The sequence below is a fragment of the Propithecus coquereli genome, unplaced genomic scaffold, assembly GCF_000956105.1.
Source record: "Propithecus coquereli isolate 6110/MARCELLA unplaced genomic scaffold, Pcoq_1.0 Scaffold566, whole genome shotgun sequence".
Taxonomy (NCBI): domain Eukaryota; kingdom Metazoa; phylum Chordata; class Mammalia; order Primates; family Indriidae; genus Propithecus; species Propithecus coquereli.
The window spans coordinates 201,444-220,096 of NW_012151574.1; positions in this window are offsets into that span (position 1 = coordinate 201,444).

Consider the following 18,653-nt stretch of genomic DNA (forward strand, 5'->3'; position numbering starts at 1 on the left):
CACGTCCTCCTTCCCTCCTTCCTGCCCTCCTCCTTCCCTTTCCTATCCTTCCTTTCCTTCTACCGTCTTCTCTCCTTATTTCTTTCTCTCCCACACCATGGGCGTTATACCAAGATTTGGGCATTTTAAGTAGCATATCGCATAGCTTGAGTCAACACTTCTCTTCCAAATCGTCACTTTTCTTTTGGAAGGAAGGAAACAAAGCTTTTTGAGCACCTACGATGCGCCAGGCACTGAGCTGGGCATCCCTGCCTGCACAGATATCTTCTGGGACAGTCCTCAGAGCACCCCCAGGTCAGCAGCCCTGTTCCCCGTGAGCAGATGAGGTGCCTGCAGAGGCTGACTGCTGGCGATCGGAGGAAGAGGCCAGTAATCCGAAGTCCAGTCAAAACCCCTGTATTTTCCTCTCTGTCCCCACCCTCCCTTCAAAAAGGAAAGAAATAGCCTCAAGTTTGACTGGGACCCTACAGAGGGAAGTATGAGACCAGGGATGACTTTGAGGGATCCTCACCCCTCTGGCTCCTCTGACTGGCAGGGTTCAAGTGCCATCGGGCCAGCCTGCAGAGTGACGTAGGTCTGTTCTTCCTCATCTGAAGCTCTGGTGCTTGGGCCGAGGCTGCAGCACCCCACAGTCTCCAAGTGGCACCGTGTGCAGCCTCCTAGGACTGGCAGCCCTGAGGGCTCGATCCTGACACCAGAGGGCTGACTTGGTGCAGTCTCCTAGCACCTGCCACATAGGAGAGAGAAGCTGGAAGGCCGTTGGTTTGCTTTCTCCTCAGCTATCCAGGTCATGCAGACAAGAAAATTGAGCATTCGTAGAAAGGCATGTCCAAATGTCTGCCTGGAGCATCTGGCTTGTGGCCTATTTTGCACAGGGAATTGTGAACCAGCTAACATTTCCTTTAGGGTCAGACATTTTATTAAACAACTCTTTTGGTGACAAGTGACAGAAACCTGGTTTAAATTGACTTTAGCAGAAAAAGGAATGTATTACCTGAAAAGGCTAGGGTTCCAGTTTCAGGGGTGGCCGGATCTAGTGCTTAAATAGTGTCATCGTCTCTTACCTTTCCGTCTTTTAGCTCAAGTTTTCCGCATGGTGGCTTCTTTCTCAGACAGACTCGAATAGAGCCCGGAAGACTCTGGAATTCTGCCCCACAGTGCAGTAGCTCAGCAGGAGGGTTTCTCTTTCAGCCTGAGATCATGGGCTGACTCTGGGGCCTGCTCTCAACCACTCACCATGTCCTGGGAGGTGCGGTGCCCTTTTACCCCAGGTCAGGCCATCTCCTGCCTCGCCTGCCTTGAGTGGAGAGAGCAGGGCAGCTGTACCCCTGGCCTGGGAGGGATGGGAGGGTGGTTCCCCAACAGAAAATCAAGGCATGCTAGTTAGGATAAGGCACAGCTGCTGCCACACAGAGTCCCAACACATTCTGTGGCCTAAAGAAGAGAGAGGGTTGTTTCCTTCTCACGTGGCAGCTCCGGGTTGGGTGGTTCTCCCCCAAGCCACCACTCGGGGACCCAGATTTCTCTCCTTGTGCTGCTCTGCCATGCCCCAAGACATTGTCAGCGTATGCATGGTTGAAGCTAGGTTTCTATGGGTCTCAGCTGGTAGAGTTCTTTGCTTTGATTTCTCGAGAAGCCAATTTTCAGGCAAGGGTTCAAGTTCAAGAAGATTGCTTTGGACATGATCCCAGGGGCATCTGTAGGGGAGTGGGAAAGTATGACAGGAAGGAAAGAGTCAATAAAGCAAACAGAATCAAGGAAGTTATTACTGTGGGCAACTGGAGCTTAATCCTCCCGGGGACCTCCAGGAGGTAGTATGGAATGTTCCTCAGTGTTATCCCACGGAGGGGCATAAGAAACTGTCCACTGAGTCCCCATCCATCATCTGTTGAGAGCAGCTGACATTGGGGCCCTTCCAGCTTTCCCCGTGCACCGGCTGAGCATGCTTCCAGGGCCAGGAAAACCCCCAGACAGAGGTACAGAGGTTAGCCATGAGCAGCCTTCAGCACATAGACCCGAAGGCTTATGGAACCCAGGCAGGTGACGACTGTGTCTGGTACAGTTGTGGAAGGGTCACACCCCCTACCTGAAGCTGCTAGATGACACATGGCACATAGCCCCTCCACTCACATTCCATGGGGAGGATTTAGCTGCGTTAACTTGGGGGAGTGGAGAAAAGTAGCTGCAGCACGTTCATGCGGCAGAATGGGGAAAGGCTTATGGTGGCCAACTCGAAGTCTCTAGGATGGCAGGAAAAACCAACGCATTTCCATTCTAGCCTTTTTGACCCACTCCTCTTCCCAGCCTTGTTGACCTGTCCTGCTCTCAGCCAGTTGCCAGGAAATCCAGCTGACATGCCCAGGACCATGACTTAGGGCACCGGTTCTCAGGCTGGCAGCCCTGGAGCCCTGGTTCTGTGGGTGGCGGAATGGAGATCCGTAACTACTGACCTATACTGCGTCCGCCCAGCAGTAGCTGCTTTGGGTTGGTGGAAGGTCAGTACCTGATCAGTGTGGAAACGCCGGTGCTCGTGCTAGTCGGAAGTGCCTACCAATTGTTCATTTTGGAGAAAGGAATCTATTATCCATCAGTGTGGTTTAGACTGTTGATGTCTTAGGTTAGGTTGTAGACGCAGAGCCTGAGATAGGGACTCCGAGGTAAGTGAATCATTGAGGGGGGCTCTTGGGAGAAACCAATAAGGAGGTGAAGGAAGCCAGGTACAGCAGAAGAAGGGACTAGGCCAAGGTGTGGGGTCCACAGAAGTCTAGCCTCAGCCTGATCCTGGGGGAGCTCTGGAGTGTAACTGGCACCATAGAAGTTGTCCTCACCTTGAGACAAGGAGGCACCTGTGGGTGGCCCTGGTGGGCGAGGGTATAACCACCAGGCATTCTCAGCAGCATCTGACAGCTGTTTAGTAGCCAATGCTCTGAGCAGCCGGGGCCGGCTCATTCGCAAAGGCCTGCGAGGTCGGGGAGAGAGAAGTCACAGGGATAGAGTCTTAGGGGTTGAAAGAGATTGAGGTCCACACCCTCTGGCTTTTGATAAAGGACCTGTTTTTGGAGCTAAATGAGTGAATCACTTATTGCAAACCATGTGGTGTTTTCGGAAGAAATAAAAAAATATATAAAAATGTATGCAAAGAAAACTTGTCTGTCCAAACCAGTCCCTCATCTGCCAAGCCTCTCCTCTGCCCTTGTAGTTAAGCATGTTATTAGCTTCTTGTGTAACTTTCCTGAGTTTCTTTGCTCATATATAAGCAAATATGAATATGTGTATTCTTGCTCTCCACTGTTTCTTCTTAAATTAATTTTAATTAGCAGATAGCATACTATATATACTGTTCAGCACCTTGCATTTTTTCTTTTAATAATACATCTAGTAGTTCTTTCCAGAACAATAAAAAAAATTCTCATGCTTCTTTACCTAGCATGGTGTTGTATGGATGCACCATGACTTAGGTTATCAGCCTCATATTGATGTTGTTTCCAGTGTTGTGCTACTGTGGACAATGCCGTAATAAGTAACTTTATGCATGGGTCATTTCGCATATGTGCAAGCATATCTGTGGGATAAATTCCCAGAAATGCAATTGTTAGAGCTAACAATTTCATACAATTAAGGGCCATTTGTAGTTCCTTGTTCTGTGAACTGACTGAATGCCCATTTTTTCACTGGGGTGTTGGTCTTTTTTTCTGCCTAACTTCTAGAAGGTTTTTTTTGTTTGTTTATCTGGTTCTATTGATATGTCAGGAAGTTTAGCCCTTTGTGATGTAAGTTGCTGGTTTTCATAATGTTGATAGATACGGCCCAATTACCCTGCACGGAGATTGTACCAATTTGCAACGCGTGGAAGTGTCCACGTCCTCATTGCCACCAACATTGTCTTGCTGTGGTTGGGGATTTTTGTCAATCCAATAGGGTAGAAATAGTTTTTCAGTTTAGTTTTATTTTACATTTCGCTTATTATGTGTGAGAAAAAGAGAGTGAATGTCTTTTTATATGATTAAGGGCCATGTGTATAGTAGTCCCTTCGAATCTGAGGGAGATTTTTTCCAGGACCCCCCTCAGATACCAAAATCTGTAGATGCTGAAATCTCTGATATGAAATCGCATGGTATTTGCATATAACCTATGCACATCCTCCCGTATGCTTTAAATTATCTCTAGATTATTCATATTACCTAATACAATGTAAATGCTATGTACATGGTTGTTATACTGTATTGTTTTTTCATTTGTATTTTTTTCCAAATATTTTCAACTTTTGTTTTCAAATATTTTTCGATCTACGGAGGGCCGAGTGTAGTTCCTTTTTCTGCGAACTGTCTGTCTTCCATTTCCTGGTGTTTCTGCCTAATTTCTTGGCCTTTTTTTCTGCCCAACTTCTAGGAATCCTTTGTTTCTTTGTTTTACTATATCAGGAAGTTTAGCCCTTTGTGATTTAAGTTGCCTTTCCTCCAAGATTGTCATTTATTTACTTATTTATTTTTTTAAGACTAGTCAAGTGCAGTAGTGAGGAGGGGAGTTAAGTAGTAGAACAAGGAGTTCAGTCTGTAACTGACTGTGAATAATCAAGTGAGATAACTCACTACCTTAGGACCAGCCGTCATTTATTTTTTGATTTTGCTCATGCTGGAGTGTGTGTGTGTGTGTGTGCATGTGTGCGTGTGCGAGCATCTTTTTAAATTTTTTGTTTTGGCCAAGCAGAAGTTTTATATTTTTGGGGTTTTTTTTTTTTTTTTTATTTCAGCATATTATGGGGGTATAGATGTTTAGGTTACGTATGTTGCCCTTGCCCCCCCTCCCCCCTAAGTCCAAGTTTCAAATATGTCCATCCTTCCGGTGGTGCGCATTGCATTCTTTCTATATGCATATACCCGTCCCCAGAAGTTTTAGATTTTTAAGTAGTTCGAATTGATCAATCCATCGTTTTCCTTTATGGCTGCTGGAAACTGAATTGTAGTTAGAAAGGCCTTCCTACTCTGAGGTTCTATTAGGATTCTGCCATGCTTTTCTCTAGGATTTGAATGGCTTCATTTTATCATGTAAAAATCTTTGATCCGTTTGGACTATTTCCTAGTGTGTAGTGGGAGGTATGGATCCAACTTTATCATTTTCCAGATGGCTGACAAGAGATTTTTTTTTTTTTAACGGGGAGCTGGTCCAAAACACACCAGAGAACGCTTTCTTCAGGAAAAGGTCACATGCTTCAGCAGAAGGTGTTGCGAATTATAGTAAGGAGCAGTTTTCTTTAATTAGCAGTTTTCTTTAATTCATTTGTTCAACACTATTTCTCAAGTACCCACTGTGTGCTAGGTACTTTTCTAGATACTGAGGTGAGAAAAAATAGACAAAAGTTCCTGCCCCCAGGGAGCTCGCATTCTCTTAGGGGGAAGATGGACAATAAACAAATAAATACTTACTATGTTAGATACGATAGAGAAAAATTGAATGAGGTGTTCCAGTTACTATGGCTGTGCAACTAATTGGGTGAAAACTTACACATTCTGTGGGTCAGGGATTGGACAGGGCCTAGAATAGGGGCATAGGGGACGGCTTGGCCCCATCGTGTCTGGGGCCTCAGCTGGAAGACTTGAAGGCGGGGCCTAGGATTCATCAGAAGGCTCGTTCGTGCATGCGTGCTCCTGGTGGTTAGTGGGGGCTGTCGGCCAGGGGCCTGGATTTCTTTCCATGTGGACCTCCTCTCGTGGTCCCTGTGTGTGAGCTAGTCTGGGCTCCAGTGACATTGTAGGTTATGAGGGAGAATGTCCTAAGTGGGAGAGTCAGGCGGAGCCCATATCATCACAGATTAAGAGCTAGCCTCCGGAGTCCTGCAGTGTCACTTCTGCCAGTTTACTTGTTAGAAGTGAGTCACTAAGGCTGGTCCGTACTCAAGAGGGGGCAAGTAAGACTCTCTTGATGGGAGCAGTGGTTCTAGAAGAACTTATGGGACCATACGCACCTCCATGGCCATTTTTAGAAATGCAAGTTGCCACATAAGGCAAGGAGGGCTGGGAGGAGGTGGAGGTGATACTGGTGGAGATTGATGTCATTTTATATCAGGGACCTGTGACCAGACAGAAGCGAGGAAGGAGGCTGTGGTTACCTGGGGAAGTGTTCTGGGCAGAGGGCACAGCAAAGGCGAAGGCCAGGTGGAAGGAGGAGTGTGCCTGGCTTGTTTGAAGAGCATGAGGACTGGGGTAGCTTATGTGGAGTGAGAGGAGATGGGGAGCGTGTGGACAAGGCCAGAGAGGTTATGGGGAGCAGATTGCTGCTGGAGGCTGTTGTAAAGACTTTGGCTTTTCTTCTGAACAAACTGTGAAACCATGGAGGGTTTTGAGCAGTAGTAACACTATCTCACTTATGTTTTAATGGGCGTACTCTGGCTGCTGTGAACACAGATTTGAGGGTGAGAGACAAGGCTAGAAGTAGGAAACCAATTAGAAGGCCGCTGCAAAAATAAAGGTAGGACACAATGAATGCTGGGACCAAGATGACAGCGAGGAGGTGGTGAGAAGTGGCCGGATGGTGGGTATATCTTGAAAATAGAGCTAACGGGGACTGGATGTGGGTTAATGGACAGACGTAAATCCTTATTTGTCTGGGGAAGTTCTGGTTTACATAATGAATTATACAGTCATCCAGGTATTGAGAAAAAGAGAGGAGTCAAGAATGAGTCCAAAGGTTTTGCCCTGAGCCATTAGGAGATTTGAGGCACCATTAACTGAGATGGAACGACCCGGAGGGGAGCTGGGTTGGGGAGGTGGAAATCCGGAGTAAGGCTCGCACCTGTTCAAGTCGCTTATGAGACATGCCAGGGTGGAGATGGGAATCTGAGCCTTGCTGGGATGTAGAAGCCAGAAGCCACGGGGCTGGACGCCATCGTGCTCCCTGAGGACAGAGCCCTGGGCATGCCAGCGTAGAAGCACAGGAGTTAGGGAGGAATCAAAGAGGGACAGTAAGAAGGAGCTGCCCGTGGGCAAGGTGGGAGTCAGTAGGGGTCATCTCACTTGGAAGTGTGTTTTCTGTAACAGTGTAGGCGCCTGCTTTCGCGGTGCTATTGTCTCATTGCTTTGAATAAAAATTTTTCTTAAATATGTGTACTTCCTCATCTTAAACAGAGGACAATGAATATAATTTGGTCTTTTAAAAGTATTGTAAAGCCAGGTGTGGTAGCATACGCCTGCAGTCCCAGATACTCAGGAGGAGGATTGTTTGGGCCCAGGACTTCAAGACCAGCCTGGGCAACATAGTGAGACCCCATCACTAAAAAAAAAAAAAGAAAAGAAAAGAAAAGAAAAAGAAAAAGTAAATAAAAATGTTGTAATTGTCATTACAGATACCACTCGTTGTCAGGTGGTTTGTAGGCCTGGCTTGGAGAGCCTGTTAGTCCCAACTGGGCGGCCCTAGATGGCTCTGCTCCGAAACACCCCCCACCTCCCACGTTTGTATTTTGAGTTTTCTGCCCTCCCCTTGCTGACAGCTGGCATATTCCTTCTCCTGAGCCCCTCTTCCCTTGATCCTGGTCTTTCCAGGCTACAATTGCTGGATAACTGGCCACTCGAGTGCACCAAGATCATAGGTGAATGAGGGGCTGTCCCATGACCCTTAGTCACTGTTTGGGTTGCTTTGAAGGCTTTCTTCCTTTCTTCTTCATTTTCCTGAATAATTGCTTACTTTTGGATAAGCTGAGTGGAACTGTAAAAGTTGTTTTGTCATCGAATTAATTCAGTCATTCAGTTTTTGCTAGGGGCCCCCATGTGCCAAAACACTGTGTTAGCGCTAGCTGGGAACAACCGAATGGTTAGTTCACTCACACAGCACATACTCGTTGTGGGCCTACAGGCAGAACAGACAAAGATCCCTGCCTGTGTCAAGTTCGCATCCTAGAGAGACAAGATAGACAACATGTAGAGGCATCAGTAAAATACCGAGTATGCAGGTGGTGCTAAATGCCGCAGAGAGACTCTTGGGCAGAGGAGCTGCCAGAGGGTACCGAGAGAGGAGGATGCCGTTGAAACAGGGCCATCTGAGAGACCTTGGTGGGACGCTGAGAGGGGGACCCCCCCAAGCTCAGGATCCAGCAGTATTAAGGTCAGGGGGCAATTGTGGGTCAGGGCAGGTCGAGTGCTTCCCGCCACACCGAGAATAACGCCCACATCCCTTTCCACGGCTGCAGGCCACGGCAGTCTGGCCCCTGGCTGCCCCCTGACCTGATGGCTCAGTCAGCTCCTACCACAGTGGCTTCTTTCCTTTCCTCCCCCTTCCCACTGCCCTCAAGGATGTCCCCACCTCAGGGCCTTTGCATGCCCCTCATGCTGCGTGGCCCACTCCTTCCCTTTGTTCTGGTCTCTGCTCAACTGTTCTCTGGTCAGTGAGGCCTTCTGGAGGGCCAGCCCCCATTGAACCAGGCTTCCTAGCACTGCCCCTTGGAGTCTTCTCCCCCAGGGAACCTAAGCTGGCTCCGTGACTCACATCAACTGACAGAATGTGCCCAAAGTGCTGCTGTGCCACTTCCAGGCCTCAGCCTTGAGACAGCCTGACAGCTTCTGCTTTTGAATTTTGGGAGCCCCGAGCTGCCATGTAAGAGGCCTGGCTACTCTGCTGGAAAAGCCACGTGGAAAGACCACGTGAGAGGCCTCGTGGACCGGCCTCGTGGAGAGGGAAAGGCACTGAGAGTACCTGGAGGGAGGGGCCCCATTGTCCCAACACCCAGCAGGCTCAGCCTTCCAGCCATCCCTGCCAGGACGCCAGACATGGGAATGAGCCACCCTGGACGTTCCAGCCCAGGCAAGGCCCAGATGACTGCAGCCCCAGGAAAAATCTGTGTGGAACAAAAGAACCACCTAGCTGAGCCCAAGTTAGTCCACAGAATCTTGAGAGATAATAAAATGATTGTCACTTAGTCTTTTGTTTGTTCGTTTGAGATGAGGTCTCACTCTGTCACCCAGGCTGGAGTGCAGTGGCACGATCATTGCTCTCTCCAGTCGCGAATTCCTGGGCTCAAGTGATGCTTCCACCTCAGCCTCCTGAGTAGAGTTGGGACTGTGGGCGTGCGCCACCACGCCTGGCTAATTTTGGTGTTTTTTTTTGTAGAGACGTGGTCTCGCTATATTGCTCAGGCTGGTCTTGAACTTCTGGCCTCCACTGATCTTCCTGCCTCCACTCCCCAAAGTGAGCCACCATGCCCTGCTGAGTCACTTAGTTTTGAGGTGGTTTGTCATGCAGCAGGAGGTAACTGGAACACCTGTCCTGACCATCCCAGCTCAAATTGCAGCCTCGCTCTCTCACCATTTTCTCTCCTCTGCTTTGCTTTTCTTCAGAGCACTTAAAATTTCCTGACATTTATACATGTATTTGTTTATTGTCCACCTTTCGCACTGGACTGTAATCTCCATGAGGTGGAGAATTTTGTTTGTTCTGTTTCCTGCTTCATTCCTGGAGCTCAGGACAGTGTCTAGCTCAAAATAGGCACCCAATAAATATTTGTAGAATGAATGAATATATAAGTATCTAATCCTCTAAGATCAAAATAGCCTTGCTTTTAGAGTGATCCTTTTCCTCTGAGGAAAAAAACATCCAGTCCCCAGCTCCTAAGGAAAGGCACGTGCTGTTCTGTGAGGTGCGTCCTGCAACTGACCTTGGGCATGAAAACCCACACATTTTTGTTGAACTGTTACCTGAAAGACTGATTGGAAAAGTGACTGATGAACATTTAAGAGTAAACAGCACCTTTACACACACTCAGGTCTATGTTTGGAGTATGCCCCCCGTTTTTGCAGGGGGGGCAAGCAGCAGCTGCTGGTGCGAGGTCAGCTGGAGGAAGGGTGGAGAACACCCCAGAACTGAGTAGGAGATGATGGGGGGACCCTGACCTAGCTGCTCAGGATCCCCAGGGCCCCCCCTTCTTCCGCTGCTCATGCCGATTCCCCTACCAGGGGCTACCTGGGCTTCGGAGTCCTGCCTTCCACACAAGGGGGCAGATCTGGGTCGCCACCACGTCTGCGCAGTTGCTATTTGGGTCCTCTCCTCTGTTCTATCGGCCTGACATTTCCTCAGCCGATTCCAAGCCCAGTGTACCATTTTAGCTGACGTGGGTGTTTCGTGGGGACAGCAGATGGGTGGAATGACAAATAGCAGGATGGTGGGGACGGCTGAGAAGTGCTTTTTCCTGTGTCAGAACGGTTGTCTGTGCACGTGCTCCGAAGCCGTCTAGACACGCTGTGGAGGCAGCAGCATGTGCTAGGGCCCCGCCGGTGTGGACTTCCATTTCTTTCTTTGCTGCTAAGCATACCCGTCCACGCAGCCCGTCAGCTAGCTACTCAACTGTCTGCAGGCTCCCCCAGAAGCAGACCCGGAGACACTAGTTTATTTGCCCCCAGGAGACATGAGAAGGCAGTGGGGAAGTGAAACAAGGAAGAGAAGAAAGACAAAATGGTGAGCAGGTGACAGCTGTGGGCTCCTGGGTGCACTGGGCCCCTCTGGGCGACTGGGCAGAACATGCCTCGGCGCTGTCCTGTGCTGGGCTAGTCATCCGCTGACTCCAGTTTTTCAATGGTTAAGGGTTGCCCAGGGTGTTAACTCCATGGAACTTTGGCCTGACCTGCACCCAGACAAAACCTTCAGGCAGAAATTCTCAGGTTCCTAGTAAGAAGCCATCATTTGGAATGGCGACTGCTAAGGGAATGGTCGTTTGCAACACTGACCTGTGCGTCTGCCACACGCCGGGAGCTGAGGCGGCGCTGGGGCAGGGGAAAGATAAAGTGGGAGCCTTGATCGGAGTCTAGCAGGGAGGTGGATGGACCTGTAGTTGTGAAGCCCGCAGGGTGAGGCCCCCATCAAATGCAACGGGAGGCACAAGGACCACCGAGCGTTCCTAGGAAGCCTCTCAGAGCAGGGACCACGAGCTGGGTCTTGAGAGCCAGGGTTACATATGTGTAGTTAACAGTCTCTTCACACATATGGTGGCTGCCTTCAGTGATGTGGGACGGCTGGGACTCCTTGTCAGGCAGAGGTGCTTGGAATCCCTAACCAGGGAGCTATTCCCTGGGCATTCAGCAAAGAACGCTACATCAGAAGTTGGGCAGAGGCCTCTCAGTCAATTCGATGTCTTCAGGTGACACCTGAGCTGCCTGCCATGCTGGGAGTAAGGGTCCGCTGATAGCCCTGGTGACAAACCAGAGGTCCTGGAACTGGAAGTTGGGTGGAGAGGCCACCAGTCCTCTCCTTGCCAGGGTCCTACAGCTGGCTGGCTCCTTGATGTCAGTACCATCACTTCGTGATTGGTTTCGAGATGCCACCTTCCTCTACGGCTCACCTCTTTGTGCCTAGCCTCAGGGAATATCCTTACAATCTGCTCTGTCATTCAGTATTTTACGGATTACGAAGCATTGTGACATATGGGCTCACAGTTGGTTCTTACAGGGACTCTGTGAGACAGGTGAGATGTCAGTAACTGCAGTTCGCAATGGAGGAAACCGAGGCCTCCATATGTCAATGGGATGGGCCATAGGGGATGGGCCCAAGGCTGCACGGATAGGAAGTGGCAGGTCCTGAAGTACCACGTCATCGCCCCCTGTCCTGTGTGTGTCCCACTCTTCATGAGGGTGGAAATTTTTACATAGGCAATTTTCTCCCTCTTGTTTCTGGTCCAGTTTCAGCGTTTCCTAAACAACTTGGATAATTTTATGTACTGTGCTGTGCTGCTCTAAATAACACTGGAGCACGCAGTGAAAAAGTCCATCCTTTTTCTGTCTTTCTGATTATATTGAGAAGAAAACCTCTGTAGGTAATAGCCTTTGTCACCTGCCTCTCGTGCAAATACTCTCTTTTTATTATATTTATTTTACAGTTACCTTCTATTTAGGGGAAATGATAGCCATTTCCCGTTGTAATAGTGAGATAAGCTTACTTTTGAAACCAATTTCTTTAAATAAAAAGACTGAGCCTGTTTAATGAAAAATATTGTATAAATAACAGTGTAAGCCAGGTGTGGTGGCTCACGCCCATAATCCCAGCACTCTGAGAGGCTGAAGCAGGAGGATCATTTGAGCTCAGGAGTTCAAGACCAGCCTGAGCAAGAGCAAGACCCCGTCTCTACAAAAAATAAAAAAATTAGCCAGGTGTGGTGGTGTGAGCCTATAGTCCCAGCTACTCAGGAGGTTGAGGCAGAATTGCTTGAGCCCATTAGTTTGAGGTTGCAGTGAGCTATGATGATGCCACTGTGCTCTAGCCTGGGTGACAGAGCGAGACTGTGTCTTAAAAAAAAAAAAACAACGAAAATCTAAGTGGTCCTCAGATATGGCAAAACAAAGATTTTTTTTTGTGGTACACTTACCCAATAGGGATTAAAGTTTTTCATTATGATAACAATAAAACAGCTACTATTGAGTATCTGTTATGTGCCAGGGACTTTAAATTTATTTCTAGCTTTTATAAGAACCCTATGAAGTAGTTGTTATTTTGCCCATTTACAGATTAGGAAACAGAGGCTCAAAAGCTTTAGGTAACTTGCCTGGGTCACGCTGTTAGCATGGTAGATTATAAAAATGGCCCCATCTTCCCTTCCCTACATCCACGACCTTTGCAATATGATTTTTCAGCTCTTTTCAGCAAGAGGTGGAATTTATTTCTCCACCCCTCTCATCTTGCCTTGGCCATGTGATCTGCTTTGGCGAATGGGACATCAGTGAACATGGCCTGAGCGGAGGCGTGTAAAGTGCTGTGCACTGGGGTTCATTCTTTCCCTGCTGCTGGGAACCCTTCTGCCACTGCCGTGTAAACGGGCCCAGGCATCTCCATGGCCCCAGCGGACACTGAGCCAACCCTCAGAGATGTCAGTGGGCCATCCTAGATCATCCAGCCCCAGCCGAGCCAGTCCAGCCCCTAAGTGCCCCAGCTTGACCTCAGAATCATGAGAAATAAGTTTGAAAGCACTATTTTGGGGCATCTTATTACACAGCAAAAGCTAGCTGATAGAGATAGTGAAGAGAAGAGCTAGGACTGGACCTGGACTGCCCTTCCTACAGTCTTTCCCATCTCAGCAGGTAACACTCACACCCTAAACCTAGAAGTTACCATCCATATCTACGTCAACTCATCCAAACCACCAGGCAAAGCTCCCAAAATACTCGAATCTGGCTTCTTCCACGCTACCTCACCACTCATCTAGACTGTGAGTTGGCAAACTTTTCCTATAAAAGTCCAGATAGTAAATATTTTAGGCTTTGCAGGCCATACGGTCTCTGTTGCAGTTACTTAGCCCTGCCGCGATAGAACCAAAGCAGCCATGGATGATACGTAGGCAACTGGGGGATGCTGTGCCCCAATAAAACTTTATTTATGGATGCTGACATTAGAATTTTTATACTTTTCATGTGCCATAAAAGATTCTACTTTTGATTTTTTTCAAGCATTTAAAAATGTAAAAACAATTCTTAGCTCACAGACTGTACGGAAACAGGCAGGAGGTGGGATTTGATCCGTGGGCCGTAGTTTGCTGACCCCCGATCTAGACTATTACAATAGCTGTCCAACCAGCCTCTACTTTGACTCCTGCCCCTGCATTTTGCTCCCTTCTTGAAAGGGAATGTAATGACTTTATTCCCCTGCGTATCCCTGCCTTCCATCTTACTTGGGATAAAATGCAAACTCCTTACCATGGTGTATTGTTTGGCATAACCTGGCTCCCCCACCCGCCCCCCCATTCTGCAATTCCTTCCTCTTCCTCACTGCTCTCTGGCCACCCCGTCTTCTTTTGGCTCCTGCATGAAATATGCTACTCTCTTTCCTCCCCTGGGGCCTCTGAACTCAGTGATCGTCCTGCTGGAATACTCTTCCTGAGGCTCATTATGATGCTGACCGCTTTTCGTCGTTCAGCTTCCATCTTGCACATACCCCTCAGAGGAACCTCCTCTGACCACCCAGTCCAACGTTGTGATTCCCACCCTGGTTCAGTGATTCTCTCTTTCTTCATGGCACATTTCCTTCCTTGGTAATTGTTTGCCCCTCCTCTAGACCGTAAACTCCATGTCTGTCTTGCAGCCCCAGTGTGCTGCACAGATACTCAATAATAAACATTTTTTGGGCGAAGGAATGAATTACCACCTGTCATGGTTAACTTTAGGTGTCAACTTGACTGGATTAATGGATACCCAGATAGCTGGTAAAGCATTATTTCAAGGTGTGTCCCTGTGGGTGTTTCTGGAAGAGATTGGCATTTGTATCAGTAAACTGAGTAAGGAACAATCACCTTCACCGAAAGTGTGTGCGTGGGGCACCATCCAGCTGGCTGGGGGCCCGGATAGAACAAAAGGGCAGATGAAAGGCAACTTTGCGCTCTCTCTCTTCTGGAGCTGGGACACCCTTCCTCTCCTGCCCTTGGACATCAGAACTCCAGGTTTTCTGGCCTTCAGACTCTGGGACTTGCACCAGGGGCCCCCAGGGCTCTCAGGCTCTTGGCCTCAGACTGAGAGTTCTCAGCTTCCCTAGTTCTAGGACTTTGAACTTGTGCTGAGCCACGCTACCAGCTTCCCTGATTCTCTAGCTTGTGACAGCAGACCGTGGGACTTCTCAGCCTCCGTAATTGTGTGGGCCAATTCCCCTAATAAATACCCTCTCATTTATCTAGTTCTACATATGCTATTGGTTCTGTCTCTTTGGAAAACTCTAATACACCATCTAACTCATGATCCCATGAATTTTTTTCAGCATCATATCTTCTCTGTACTGCCTCACAAGTCCCATTTTGCAAGTCTGACTCTGTTAATTCTACACATACCTTTCAAATCACTGAGCTTGCAAGCGAACCCACAGCCTCTGAGCAAAGGGCTAGCACTAACCATGATTTCTTTGGTTAGCCAATCTGACCCCCAGCTCTTTTTCTGCTATTCCAGGGAATGGCAGTTTCCTCTGTCCTTTCACTTCTCTCTCTCTTAAAATGCTCTTCTATTAATACATGGCTTTTTCCTACTTCACTTTCTTGACTTTGAGTTCAAGATGTACCCAATTCTTTCAACCTGTGACCACCTGTATCATGTTCTATAGTTATTACCCAGGTCTTGGATTAAAAAGCAACAATACACACACATCTAACTGCTAATCATGGTAGTGGAAAACGAAGCATTCATATGTAGGATAGTTCATTTAACAAGCTGTATGTATGTACTGAATGTTTCACATTTGTCCAGCATTGTAGACATTTCCCACGAACTGGGGAGATGTATTATATATACGTCTGAAATGGTGAAGTAACAGAAAAAGGTAGAATACAAATGAGAATCAAAGTGGGTGGGAAAAACAAAGGCACCATAGTTCAATGAAGGGTGGAGTCGGTTCCAAGGAGGAAGAACTAATATTTGCCCAGTGCATATTTCATGTTCAGCATTTGTCACACATTTTCCTATGTTCATTTTTCTAGAAACATTGAGGTCAGTACTATCCCTAAATTGCTAATGAGGAAACAGGAATAGAGAGGTGAAGTGACTCTCCCAGCATTGCAGGGCTGGGGTTTGAACCCACATCTGCCTGGCTCTAAGACTCCTCATTCCTATGCTCGACCATCTTTCTTCCTGTGGAGCAGGTTAGACTTGGACATGTTAGCAGGTTAGAGCTGGACATGAGTTGGATTGGGGTTCATGTCCGTGCACTTAGACAATTAAGATATGGCTGAACAAAGGGAGGAAGGGAAGTTATTTTAGACAAAGGTATCAGCACAAACAACAGCTTAGAAATGGGTGTTAGCCTGGTGCTGTGGGACAGTCTAGATTGACCTGAATGGTTGTTTCTTATCACAGTTGACCTTTGCTTACTCTTATTTAGACTTTTTTTTAACTTTTAATATTCCATTAATTTAGTGACAATATTATACTTACTTAAAGATGTTATATAACATTTCAGCAACATTGCTTTTTTTACACAATTACCTTTCATGAATATTTTTTGTACAGATCTTTAAAAATGTATCTATGTCTTTGATGATTAATATCTGACATTTTCACATCTCTTAAATCCTTTTAGACTATGATTTTGTTTTATTTTATTTTATTTATTTTATTTTATTTTTTTGAGACAGAGTCTCATTCTGTTGCCCAGGTTAGAGTGCTGTGGTGTCAGCCTAGCTCACAGCAACCTCAAATTCCTGGGCTTATGTGATCCTCCTGCCTCCGTGTCCCGAGTAGCTGGGACTACAGCGCTTGCCACCACACCCGGATAATTTTTTGTTTTTATTTTCATTGCCCAGCTAATTTTTTCTATTTTTAGTAAAGACGGTGGGGGAGGGGGTCTCACTCTTGCTCAGGCTAGTCTCAAACTCCTGACCTTAAGCGATCCCACCTCAGCCTCCCAGAGTGCTAGGATTACAGGTGTGAGCCACCACGCTTGGCCTAGACTATGATTTTAGAAGTCTTCGAGCAGACAGTCCATGGCTGATTTGGAAAGACATTAATTGGGGCTCTCATAAGCAGACTCGGCTCAATCCTCTGTGGTGGTCCATGTGAACAGCACCAATGTGTGCATTACCGTCTCTCCCGCTAGAGATTGAGCATTGCTCAGGGAAAGCCTGCTCTGGTTGGAGCTGCAGTCTCCTGCCAGTTCGGTAAATACCCTCATTCCTAATTTTTACCACTCTAGTTTTCTGAGCCAGTAACCCAGATGCATTTGGCTGTAAGAGGCCTCACTGGACTGTGCAGATGGGTCTTCTTTTATCTTGGTCTTAGAGAAAAGGCTCCATGTCACTGTAGTAGAAAAAGTGAGAAGTACAAGCTGCCTGAAGATGGGGTGTAGATAATGGGAGACCTTTCACGTAGTTGATTTGATTGAAAGCTGACTTATGATAGTGACCATAATGCCCAAATTGCCCTCAAATACATGTAGGTCTGCTCATTTTTGGCTTCTGCTCCATAGCTGCAGTGTACTTCTCCTGCCACTAGATGGCAATCCTGTTTTAAAGCAGATTTTATTCAAGCAACAATGCTGTTCCCAATAAAAAATGAACTGCTTTCATCCCATCAATGGGGGAGGGAAATCTCAGAACTCTTGTGTTAGTGAATATGTGGGAAATGAGGAAATTTCAGGCACCACCACTGGGAGTGTAAGTTGATATCACCGTTTTGGAGACAAATTTCACAGTCACGTTCAAGCTGTGACCCAGCAGACAGGTCCAGGTTTGATCACTTGGTAATGATCATTAACATTATGTTTCCACTATGTGTCAGGCACTGCCCTAAGTGCTTGCTTCATTTAATACTCACAACTCTAAGAAGCAGATGCTACTATTTTCCTCCAAATTACAAACGAGGAAATCACGCACAGAAAGGTCAGGTAACTTGTCTAAGGTTACAGAGCTAGTAGGTGGCAGAGCCCCGAGCCACACCCCACTTTCTGCTACATTGCGTGTGCCTTGTGTGCTGCTGCACTGTCTGTAGCAGCAAAACATTGTTAACCCAACAGGCCCTTAGCATGACAGTAAAATATGAGGGCATACCGCAGAACAGGCAAAAGTAACGCACTAGGTGTAGAAGCAGGCAACCTGGAGAGAGCTCAAAAACAAATGCTGCAACCAAGTAAAATCTAAAAACACAGAAAGCAAAACTGTATCATTCATGGAGACCAGTACATGTAGTAAAACTATAAAAGGATACACAGTACACGGGGAAAAGTACACACCAAATTTATGATAGTGCTTGTCTCAGGGGAGAGGGAAATAGGAATAGGGAGACAAAGAAAAGGGCTTTTTTTTTTCTTTTTTTGAGACAGAGTCTCACTTTGTTGCCCGGCCTAGAGTGAGTGCCGTGGCGTTAGCCTAGCTCACAGCAACCTCAGACTCCTGGGCTCAAGCAATCCTACTGCCTCAGCCTCCCAAGTAGCTGGGACTACAGGCATGCACCACCATGCCCGGCTAACTTTTTTTCTATATATTTTTAGCTGTCCAATTAATTTCTTTCTATTTTTGGTAGAGACGGGGTCTCGCTCTTGCTCAGGCTGGTCTCGAACTCCTGAGCTCAAACAATCCGCCCGCCTCAGCCTCCCAGAGTGCTAGGATTATAGGCGTGAGCCACCGCGCCCGGCCCAGAAAAGGGCTTTTAAATTTATCGGTAATGTTCTATTCATATCTATCTCTTCAGTAGAAAGGAAGTAGCTCAAACCCAAACCCAGAACAGCATTTTATGACTAGATCTTCACAAATGCATTACTCAAACTCCGCAACTGTTTTATAACAGTTGGCTCGACCAGGGGCTACTCCCCAGAGATTCCCTCAAGTTCCCTTCCATATTATAAGTAACTTAAATGATCAGTAGGTTAGACTTCCAGCAGCAGCACATCTCTGCTTAACTTTTAAGCCTCTGCTGGAGGAAGGGAGGGAGGGAAGGAAGGAGGGAGGAAGGAAGGGTGAGCGCTGCCTTTTATTTAGCATTGATTGGTTTAAGACAGTGTTTCTCTTTAGGTACCAGCTCCAAACAACTTGTTTCTTTAAAAATAGAAGTCCCAACTATCCCCTTTCTTTCTTTCATTTCTTTTTAAGAGACAAGGTCTCACTCTGTTGCCCAGGCTAGAGTGTGGTGATGCTGCAATGATAGCTCTTTGATACACTTTTACTGCAGCCTAAAGTGATCCTCCCACCTCAACCTACGGAGTAGCTAGGACTACAGACACAC